We start from the raw sequence: 12,051 nt of genomic DNA, 5'->3' as shown, positions 1-12,051 counted from the left end.
AGACTAAGTGCTGCCCTGGTCCTATCTAACAAAGCTTTTTAAAAAGCAAGATGTAAAAAGATCATACTGTTTCCAAGTATCTTATACCATGCCCCATAACAAACCTCCATAAAATTTTTAGGAATTCAAAAGTTTCTGGTAGCCAACAAGGTAAAATTCTGGCATCTAATCTGAAATCATCAAGTAGAGAGTGGAAAAGTGTGACCTACAAAGAGGAGAAAAATTAACTGATCAGAACATCTCAGATGACAGAATTAGTAGAAAAGGTCAGCAAGACAGTTTTTTAAAAACTGCATTCCATATTTTCCAGAAACTAAAGAATGGCTGTGTTAAGTGGAAACAATATGGAAAATATTAAAAAGCTCAAAATTAAACCCCTAGAGAGGAAAAGTTCAAAATTTGAGATATATAATGCACCGGATGGCAGATTAGACATTAAGGGCAGATTATATATTACTGAAGAAAAGATTAGTGAACTTGAAGACAGAGCAATAAAAATGATTCAAAGTGAAACAGACAAAATACTTGGCCCTACTTGAAGTCCACAGTTCCAAATGTGTGTCTGAAAGTTAAATGCTACCACTTATTCTGAGGCTCAGACAAAGTTCATTACATCATTCAAGATCATTTTAACACTGTAAAAAAAGTGCTTATTTTTCTGTTAATAAATTATATGACTTTAAAATATTTAATATAATTTAGTTATTTCACTTTATAATCTTTCTATTGACGGATATATATACTGTTTACAAGATCTGTCACTACTATGTATACAGTCAAATATACATCAATAATGAAAACCCATGGGCAGGTTCTAATTTTTCGGTCACTATAGTCAGAATTATATTAATGCAATCAAAGTTGTTATGAGGGCTAATTTCACTTAAAGGTTAATATTCTTTGTTTTTCTGATCTAATTTCTGACTATCTTTTGTTTCACCTATGTCTCTCTGTTATCTGTGGTTGAATCTTCTGGATTCTGGAAAATCATTCACATTTAAGATTTTATTAACATATATATATATAGATGACATACATATTTAATTGATTTTCCTTAAGTTTGCCTCTTTATTGGAGTAAGAGATAGTATATTATTAAATCATTTAAATTCAATCATGTATAAAACATAAGACATTATGTCTGGATGCTCCATCATCAGTTCAGGGTTGTTGTTGTTTTTTTTGTTTGTTTGTTTTTTGTTTTTTTTTTTTGAGATATGGTCTTGCTCTGTTACCCAGGCTAGAGTGCAGTGGCACAATTATGGCTCATTGAAGCCTCAACCTTCAAGGACTCAAGCAATCTTCCCAACTGAGCTTCCTGAGTCGCTGGGACTATAGGCACATGTCCCAAAATTTTTTATTTTTTTGTAGAGACAAGGTCTCACTGTCATGACCAGGCTGGTCTTGGCTCCTGGACTCAAAGGCATCCTCCTGCCTCCGCCTCCCAAAGTGATGGGATTACAGGCATGAGCCATCATGCCTGGCCTCAGAAGTTTTTTTAATATATTCGGCTTCTCTTTACAATTTTTCCTCTATCATTTTATTGAATTCCCAGCAGGTCCATGCTGGTCATTGCAAATATAATGATGAATAAGACATAACCCTCAGAGTCTATGGTCTGGAGTTTGACAGGTGAAAAATAATTTTACACCAGATCTATGGTCAAATATGGACAAAGCACTAGCAAGCAGAAGCAAGGAGATGACTAAGTGTGCTGACGAGAGGGATATGGGAACACAGTAAGAAAAATTTCATACCGGAGATGACCTTTATGTTTTGAAATATGTGCAGAAGTTCATCTAATAGAGAAATTGAAACGTGACATTAGAGGCAGAGGAAATAGCAACTGTAAATGCACAAAAGCATAAAGAAACCAGGTGTATTCTGGGAATAAACAAATGTTGGTATTACTAATCTATACCCTAAAGCACTAGGAAGCCATCAAATATTTCTAAGTTTGGGAATGACATGATTAGATTTGTCTTTTAGAGGAACAACTTTGGAACCAGTGTGGAGAACGGTGGAGAGGTGAGTGGAGACTTCAGGCAAGGACATCAGTCAAGAGTTGCAATAGTTCAGGGAGATACAATGAAGAACTGAACTGGGCAAAGGTGTGGGTTGGAGGAGGCTGATTACAGAAATATTTGAGAAGAACAATTGACAGAATTTGGGAATTGGTTATATGTGTCAGTGTGATAAGAAGGTGAGAAAGGAGTGAAAGGTGAGTCCAAGGTTCTCGCTTGGATGTCTATAGGGGTAGTGGGGCTTTGCATAGAAAGAAGGTAGGACAAACAGGTCTTGAGGGAAAAGTATGATTGTAAACATGTCTAATTTGAAGTTTATTTGGGCTATTTATGCAGACATATCTAGTATATAGTGTGTGGAAGTAGGAAACTAGAGCTTCTACTACAGAATAGTAGTCAAAGAAATCAAAGTAGATAAAAACACTCAGTCTTTGCAAAGTATATAGAGTAAGAAGGGAAATGAGAAAGTCTTGCTTCATCCATTTTGTTCTACTATAACAGAATACCACAGACTGGGTAATTTATAACAAGCAGAAATATTTTGCTCATGGTTCTGGAAACTAGGAAGTCTAAGATCAAGCCATGGCCTTCTTGCTGCAACAGCCCATGGTGGAAGGGCAAAGACAGAGCAAGAGAGCACACAAGACAGGGCCAAAGGGGCTAACTAATCCTTTTAGAAGGAGCTCACTCCCAAGATAACAAACCCACTTTCTCAATAACAGCATTAATCCATTCATGAAGGCATGGCCTAATCACCTCTCCTTAGGTCTCAACACTGTTGCACTGGGGATTAAGTTACCAATATATGCTCTTTGAGGGGCACACATTAAAACCACAGCAAAGCCTTCTGACAGAACTCTGCGCTGCAACATTTAATGGGCTGATTGGGGGACAGAACCAATGATGGAGACTGAGAAGGAGTAATTGGGCAAGCAGTAGAGAAACCAGGGGTAAGTGGAGTCAAGAAATCCAAGGGAGAAGAATATTTCGAGGAGGAGAAAGTTCAAATGCAATAGAAAAGTCATATTAAATGAGAAATTTTTAAATGTCTACTGAAATTGCCAATTGATAGATCATTGAGGCCTTTTACATGAATAATTCCAGGGAGACTGAGACGTGAAAACCAGATTCCATTAAAACAAAAGGTAAAGAAATTGACATTTCTAACATAGATTAATCTTTATGAATTTCAAGCTGGGCATGGTGGCTCAGGAAGCCTAGTCAACATATTACATTAATATTAATAATGATATATGTGATCGTCATAAGTGATTATGGAGTACTTGTTATCTGTCAGGCATTGTACTAGGCATTTCACATGCACAGTCTTGTTTAATTCTAGATAATTTAGATGACTCCACAAGAGTCTTTCTTGAATCACAAATTGCTAGTCTTCTGCACAAAATATCCAACTTGATTATCTGTACTTTATGAATAAGAACTGTGTCTTATAATTCCTTTTTTTGTGCCATCTGGTAAAGTTTTGGGGACATAATAGAAACTCAGTATCCTTTAAAACTCTTGATAACATACCAAGTTCCTGCTATACACATGACTTTGTATTGGACAGTAGAGAGGATTTTTTTACACTAACCAATTCTATACAAAGTTGGAAGCTTATTGGAGAGACAAGGCATGCAGGTGAAAATTTAAATTATAGCTCTAAACATCAATTAAGTGCTACTACATTTATAATAATAGTATATGAGTACAGTAAAAAGGAGATTGCTGTGAGCTAATGTCATGAAACAAATATTTATGCAGCTGGTAGAAGTTAAATAAGGGCTTCAATATTCTGATAGACAGAGACAAGGCTTTCCAGGAGGTGGAAATGCCTGAGCAAGGGAATGATTGTGCATCTCACGAGAGCCAAGAGCTCACAGCCAATGATTTATTTAGCAAAGTCTTCAACCCTACTATTCTTTGCCCCCCGTTCAGCCCATTTCCAGCATGTATTTTTTTCTTCCTCATATTTCCTTAATTAATCTCTTTATCTACTTCTCATGATCACAAACCTCTGTTATCCTATCCTATTTCAACTACGACCACCTCCTCATCACTCAGCTCACACTACTAGCACCGCTAAGAATCCACAGTTCTACTTCTGAAGTCACTTTGGATTTCCCAGCACTCTGCACAGTAGGACCCATAGACCACCAGATACTATCCCCTGCCTCTGGCATTTCTCATTCTTCACTCTAACTCACTGCTGTTTTCCCCACACAAATGTGCTCCAAGACCTCCTAAAGCAAACTATACATTGTCTTCTTCCAAGCCTCCCCTGGCTCAAAGTCAGTCTTAATGCACAAGGCTCTAAATCATAATTTACAGCTTGGAAACCATTAATCCTGTACAGAAGGAACAGAGTTTACTGCCAATGAGTTGTTCAAGTACTAAGACAGATTCTGGTTCTATATGAATTTTTATTTAAGTTCCCTATAAAAATGTTTATAATAGCATCAGAGGGTGTGTGTGTGTGTGTGTGTGTGTGTATGTGTGTACATATACACAAACACATTGTCTCTCTCTCTCTCAAAGTGGGGAGGAGTGGGTGTTGAAGAATGACAGCTCCTTGAGGACAGGCCACATTTTTGTTCAACTCGAGTTGAACAGTATTAGCAAGGGCATGAGAGGACTTAAGAAACAATACAAAATAAGGCAGATAGATATGTTCTTCAAGCTATCCTTCGACCCTGGATTCTAAAGACTAAAATACAAACTAAGGTTGGAGGGACCCAAATTTTCTTCTCTGAGTCTCAGAGATTAGGTGTATATATTTTAGAAATATAATAGTACTTTCTTAAAAAAATTACTTGGTAATTAACCTGACTAAAAGCTCTGGCTAAAATACTGTGGCTCCGGCTTAGTATACTCTATGGTTGTAGCCAACACTAGAAAAAACACACTTTCAGTTCTAGGCTCTGTTCTCTCACGAAATTTTACTTTGGCTGTATGCTGATCATTTGATCTCATTTGGAGATGACTAGCAGTCACATATACACCATCAAGTGACAATCACAAGGCCAAATCTAAGTTATTTCATTTCAAATAAGCATTGGACTATTATTACTAACTTAATAAGCAGGAAGTGCCCATGTGTCTTATGTATTATGCTGGACACAACTTGCAGGGAGATAAATAAAACATCACTAATAAGTACAAGATCCTCAAAGTTCACACTCTGAGATGTAAACAGTGAATGACAGCATAATTTTTAAGAGTAAAGAAATTGACAATGCAACAAAGAACACCACGTAGGAAGTGAAGATAACAATCTGCCTTGAAGAATTGTAAAACAATGTGCAAGAAAGTAACATTTACACTAGATCTTAGCTAGGCGCCATGGCTCACACCTGTAATTCTCAACACTTTGGGAGGCTGAGTCAGGGGGATAGCCTGAAGTCAGGAGTTCAAGAACAACCTGGCCAATATGGTAAAACTCCATCTCTACGAAAAATACAAAAATTAGCCAGGCATGGTGGCACACGCCTGTAATCCCAGCTACCTGGGAGGCTGAGGCAGGAGAAACCCTTGAACCTGGGAGGCAGAGGTTGCAGTGAACCAAGATCACGCCACTGCACTCCAGCTCTGTCTCAATAAATAAATAAATATATAGATAAATTAATTAATTAAATAAATAAAATAAAAATCAACTAAATCTCAAAGGAGGAGGGAAGGGATATATTTGGAGCATGTATTACTTGCCAGACACAGGTGACAAATTATCTCACTGTTGCCACCATTTTAGACATGGTAAATCTGAGGCAGGACAACTAAAGTCACCTGCTAGAATGTCACACAGCCAGCTTCAAACACAGCTTTGAATGCTCTGTCCAACATACAAGCTCCCTTCTAAAGGCAAGGAAGCCTTCTTTAGGTGGAAAAGTGAAATAATCTTTATTGCACTTAAAGTTTCCTAGAAATTACCTCTTACGAAATATTTACTTATAATGATTAACAGTTTATGGTTGTAGCTGTAAGTTTCTATCTGCCCATAAAACACTTTTAAAGCTGGGTGCAGTGGCTCACACCTGTAATCCCAGCACTTTGAGAGGCCAAGGCGGGTGGATCATTTGAGGCCAGCCTGGGCAACATTGTGAAGCCTCATCTCTACAAAAAGTTAGCCAAGCGTGGTGGCATATGCCTGTAATCCCAGCTACTTGAGTGGGTGAGGCCTGGGAATCTCTTGAACCCAGGAGGTGGAGGATGCAGTGAGCCAAGATCACACCACTGCATTCCAGCCTTCAGGACAGAGTAAAACTCGAAGGAAGGAAGGGAGGGAGGGAGGGAGGGAGGGAGGGAAGAAAAGAAAAAAAGTTTTTAAAACCCAGTCCATTGAAAAATGCCCAGGAACCGGGCAAGGTGGGTCAAGCCTGTAATCCCAACACTTTGGGCAGCCGAGGCAGGAGGATTGCTTAAAGCCAGGAGTTCAAGATCAGCCGGGGAAATACAGCAAGAACCTGTCAGGAAGGAAGGAAAGAAGGAAGGACTGGAGGAAGGGAGGGAGGCAGGGAGGGAGGGAAGGAGAAGGAAGGAAGGAAGGAAGGAAGGGAGGGAGGGAGGGAGGGAGGGAGGGAGGGAAGGAAGGAAAGGAAGGAAAAAATTAGCTGGGTGTGGTAGTGTGCACCTGTAGTACCAGCCACTCGGGAGGCTGAGGCAGGAGGATTGCTTGAGCCCAGGATGCAATGAGCTGTGATCACTCCACTGCTCTCCAGGCTGGGCAACAGAGTGAGACCCTGTCTCAAATTTAAAAAAAGAAAAAAGGAAAATGCTTAGGGTTCAAGGTCTATGTAAGAGATATGCAAAACTTCAAAAATATTGAAAAGTGTTGTGTCTATATGCATTTTCCTGGGGAAAAGAGTCAGGAGCTTTTATGAATTTTAAAGGGGTTTATAAACCTCTACCCCAGAAAAGGCTATGAAGAACCAATCTACAGACTTTGGCTAAGCTTTTTAATGTTTTCCAAAAGGAAAAACTACTTTTGTAAATTTAAGTTTCACATACAAGGAAATATATTTCATATGTAACAGGGAAGAAGATTCATATATTCTACTATAATGTAACAACTTGATAAGGAGACACTGAAGTGACCCTTTCCCATGTTTCTAGTAACTACTCAGGATGTGAACGGTGAAAGGACCATTTAGAAAGCTAATTTCCTTTTCATCATGCTTGTTAAGTGTTTACTTTAATTCACATCCTGTGTGACCCTATGGGAAAATTTTTAACTAATACTGGGGAAAATCCCATAGGGTTACACAGGATGTGAACAGGGCCTGTACTGAACTACCTTCAGCTTGAAAAATAAAATTAGATAGGTGAGTTTCACTTTCTGTTTGTCATAAGTTCCACTTTCTGGCTCCCAAAGCTTAGATTCACAGTATATCTGTGTCCGTGCAATAAAATCCCAAGATTCTGACTCTCTTTTAAAGGAAGGATTTCTGCGTGTTGTATAGCAAAATCCTTTCAGCAGAAAAATGCAAATCTGTGGTGCTAATCAAGGAGAGGCGGCTGGAGCACTCCAAGTACTCCTCCATACCTGGGCTCACACACAGTTCAGCTGCCGTTTTCCATTTCCTGTGGAGAATATACATCATACCACTTCCCCTATAGAAAAAAAGAAAGCAGCCCAATTTAATTGCTGATGGAAACATTGTCATACTTTCCACTGGCCAAGCTTGAAACCATTACTGATCTAACCTTCATTAATTTTTCCACAACAATTTGCAGAAATGTCAGGAAGCAGCTGTATGAAGACTGATTAATTGTCCTTATCACCACTACTTTACCAGGCTCGCTCTCTCTTCTCTCTCTCTCTCTCTGTATCCCCACCACCTCCCCTCCCTCTTTTTCAGTTTAAAAATATAATTGGGATTTTTCTGTTTTGGTTGATATTGATGGTGGTATATTATACTCTGAAAAATCCAGATCTATTTTTGATGTCTTTCAGTGGCCCAAACATTTTCAGATCTGGAGGAGACCCCATGAAGTTTGGGATAGCATCCACGAAGGAAAAGGTTGCTTCCTGCTGATTACTCAGTTATAGCTGTTTAAACAGACGTTCATGAATTCAAGTCTTACAGCAACACTGCATTTATTAGTCAATCACAGACACTAAAATTCACTTCCGAAATGTGAATTAGAAAATCAAATGCCCTTTTTCTATTTTTTTCACTTTCTTTTCTCCCTCATCATTTTCATTTGAGCACATTTGAGCTATACCATCTGTCCCAGCCTATCAAATAATGTACTGTGCATGCCTGGCAAAAACAAGTGGAACAGTACACCTAATAACCCCATGTACGCAACCACTGAGCATCTATAAAAGTGGTACATAACAGAATCTGGCCATCTGGGGATAACTGGTTATAGCAAGCTTAGCTTCTCAGCCAGCACTCAGATTTGCAGACTTTTAACTAGCTGGCGAAGCATCAACTAGTGTTCAAGAAAAGAAACACTAACAAACATTTTTTTTTTCAAAACACAAGAATTCACATATAAATTTTCAAAGGTGTACTTGCCAATGTTGCTGACAAGAAGGCTTCAAAAGCAAAGATCAAGGCACTGTCAGGTCCTTGAAATGGAGCCAGAGTCAATCCAAATCTAGCATTTTGCAGCATTACTAAACTTTTTGGGTATGAATATATTTCTCCTTCCCCATATTGCCTGAATATATACAAGCAAGGGAAGAAAGCCGAACAGACTTTGAACCAAATGACATAGTACCTTTCAGAGACAGCTCCAGCAGACTGGGAAGAGTTCCTCCTAGGACTACATTAAAAAAAAAAAAAAAAAAAAAATCCAAAGGCTCTCTTCATCCCAGATATACTCATTCCTAGTCTAACCCCAAACCAAAGACAGATTGGACAACCATGGCTTAAGGCATTAAAGTAGTAACTGGACATGTAGCACAGTGGCCCATGGAGCCAGAATCCTTGCTTTCAGTCCCATCTCTGCCACTTACCAGACATACAAATATCATCAGGCAAGTTACCTAACCTCTCCGTGCCTCAGTCTTTTCATCCATAAAATGGGGATACAAATAATATTGTTAAGAGAATTATACGGCATTTAAAAATGGCACTAGGAAGTGAACTCTAAATGCTAGCTATTAACTCTATATTTTTCGGTTGGTATTTCAGGTATCTATTAGCCTAATAGTGAGGAGGAAATAATGTGACATGAGTTCCTAAATTAACTTAAGAAAGCCCACTAGGTTGGCTGAAAGGTTTCCCGTGATAATATGAGGATACCCATATTGTTTGAAACACCACCACCAAAACTGGGTCAAGCAATCAAGGCTAAATATTCTATTGTTTCTGTTGACTCCCCCTTAGCTGCCACAGGACAGCATGCCTTCTGATGCCACGGGACGTAGGGGCAGGCATGGCTGGAAATTACCACACCTCACCACCACCTCCAGGCCTGGAAAGCAGGGGTGGGGAGAAGGCCACCACAGACCAGCAAAGCACAAACAAAGACAGAAGTTGGCTTGGACTTCGTCATAATCAAAGTACTCATTGAAGAAGCCAAAGGCACTCATTCCCTTGGCACTAAGACCAGGGTTGAGGTGCCAGGAGGCCACACAGTTCAGGAAAGACGCTACTTTTAATTCCTACTCCACCATATGACCTTAAGTACCTCTCATGCTCTAAAGCCTTAATCTGCAGTTAAACAGAGGATTTCATCTACAGCAGACCTTTGGAGTCTTTTGGCTGCCATGACCTCTTTAGCAGTCTGATGAAGCCTGTGGGCTCATTCTTAGCAGAATGTTTTAAACTATGCTGGATTACAAAGGAAACTAATTATCATGAATATAGGTACCTCAAAATCACTTTCGAAGCAAACTTGTTGACAGTAATATACATGATTCTTTATTAATAATTACAAACAAGATATAGTACAGGTCTAACATTCACCATAATTCGGAGTAGTCATAATCATAAAGATACTTTGAGATATGAATCACAACAGTAATGTGATATGAAACTGTCTGTGATTTCTATTGGTGACAACGTCACTGACATTGCCGAAACTACTGTCATTTGTTGCTTACATGAATAATGAAGGGAGTGCTGAACTTCAGTTAGAGATTAATGAAATACAGCTTTTTTCTCAACCATATTTTCTGAATTCTGTCCAATTGTGGTTACCCCAGCCTAGGTAAATAATAAATACTTTTATAATTCCATTATCTCAGATCAATGATTGCATTGTGTCCCTGGCTCCCTCCACAGAGAATATTCACAAAGAGAAAGAAAGCAACTCCTATTCTTTCCAACTGTGTGGAGAAAAACAGATTTACAGGATAGAAGTGTCTTTCCTCATTCCTCTCCAAGTGAAGGAGGGAACACTTATTGACTTGGAAATGAGTTACCCAAACACTCTCAAGCCCTACCAGCCTACAGGCAAATACATAAGAAGTGGCATTAACACCAATTAACCACAGCTCCTGTTCCAGCCCCACCTGCTCACACAGGACCTCCAGTCCCCTTAAAAAGTCCCAACTAAGTATATCTAGGATTCCAGCAAGGGAGACTTAGAAGAGCCCACAGGCAGTCTGACAGCCAGTCACAACACCATCTGCCATGGCTTCCTTCTTGCACCAGCTCCCCCTAGCGTCCTCAGGAAGGATCCCCTCTGCCGCCTCTGCAGATGGCGCCCGCAGTAAGAATGCTAATGCCCAGATGCCCCCACAGACAGCAGAGTCCATACTTCCAGGCAAGAGGGGTTCTTGCCATGGGTCCCACACTTTAGAAAGCCTGCATATCACAAACATGCACAAATAAATTCACTGAAAACTCCACAGCACCTTTATCATAGGCATCCAGATGTCCTGTAACCCTAAACCCTGCGACAAGGGTTTAAGCCCCCAGGGAAATCCTTCTCTTGCCCAATCTCTTTGCACCAAAGAGTAACTGAGTTCGAATGCCCTGAAGGTTCGTGGATTGTGACATTGCAGAGTGTAGAGATAGACATCATTTCCAAAGCAGGGAAGATTCAAGCAGCGTTAACGCTTAGGTAAAAGAAAAGACTTAAGAGTCATTTCTCTCAGATGGTGTAGACGCACCAGATTCTTGCATAACAAGCGTAGCCATGCCAAGCATCCCTTTCCTGGTTTCTCTTCGAGCTCTCATCAGTGGTTCTAGAATCGTTAATAATTAGAGCAGCATTTGGAACAATCGCACATGGCATTTGAAGAGTGTTTTGCAATTAAACAATTCTTATTCTCAAATTTGTAAAGATGTAATAACCTGCATGAAGCATGATGCCAATTCTTTACATTAGCAACTAAAATGGACACTAAAAACAAACTTGTGAATAGTTTTGCTTCTGTAAAAACAGCTAATGATTTCATTCAATTTCAAAAAAATTAAAAAGCTTCAGCTGTATTTAAATAATTTTGAATTTTAAATGTTTTATTCATTCATTGTGATATAGATTTATTTACCTTTCAATTTTAGCATGTGATTTTGGATATTTTGTAATTTTTTAAAAAATAGCTTAATTTAAAACATTTTTATACTTATTCTAATTTACATATATGATGAAAATATACTGACATTTTGCATATGTTGAATACAATTACAGTACATGCTTAAATCCTTTAGGCCACTGAGAATGAGTACATGTCGACACCTTAGTATATGTAGCTACTTTTTTGGAGGTCAAAAACTTAAAAAGCAGAGATTTTTAAGAAGCAGTAGAAAATCTAAAAACAGTCAGTCTGTTTAAATTTTAAAGCTGCAAATAATGAAAGAAGCGGACTTGTCAAGCATGACCCATATAAAATTCACTAACAGGACATTAGAAATTATTTATTTAATAAAGATTTAACTACTGTCCAAAACAATAAAAATGAGCCAGAAAATTATTCTCATCAAATCCACAACGTGAACAAGTCAGACGAAATCCCTGCAACTTTATGTTCTGTGCAAATAAAGATTTTATCACTGATCAAATTAAGAATCTTTGTGGGCCTCCATTTGAACTCTTGCCCCAGAAGCCCCATAAATACTGGCGGCAAT

At 38.8% G+C, this 12,051-nt stretch overlaps 1 protein-coding gene across 5 annotated transcripts in view; it reads right to left on the bottom strand.

Moving 5' to 3' along the window:
- Nucleotides 1-12,051, bottom strand: part of HIVEP2 (HIVEP zinc finger 2) — a 198,756-nt gene that overhangs the window by 60,982 nt on the left and 125,723 nt on the right. The window contains exon 3 of one of the 5 annotated variants that reach the window (XM_033235238.1): nucleotides 7,563-7,630. The exons of the other annotated variants lie outside the window; for them this stretch is intronic. The gene's annotated coding sequence lies outside the window, so the exon portion shown is untranslated. The remainder of the gene's footprint in view (nucleotides 1-7,562; nucleotides 7,631-12,051) is intronic. 5 annotated transcript variants of the gene reach the window in all.

The sequence above is a fragment of the Trachypithecus francoisi genome, unplaced genomic scaffold (assembly GCF_009764315.1).
Source record: "Trachypithecus francoisi isolate TF-2019V2 unplaced genomic scaffold, Tfra_2.0 Lachesis_group15, whole genome shotgun sequence".
NCBI classification, from domain to species: domain Eukaryota; kingdom Metazoa; phylum Chordata; class Mammalia; order Primates; family Cercopithecidae; genus Trachypithecus; species Trachypithecus francoisi.
This window is presented reverse-complemented; position numbering and strand designations above follow the sequence as displayed.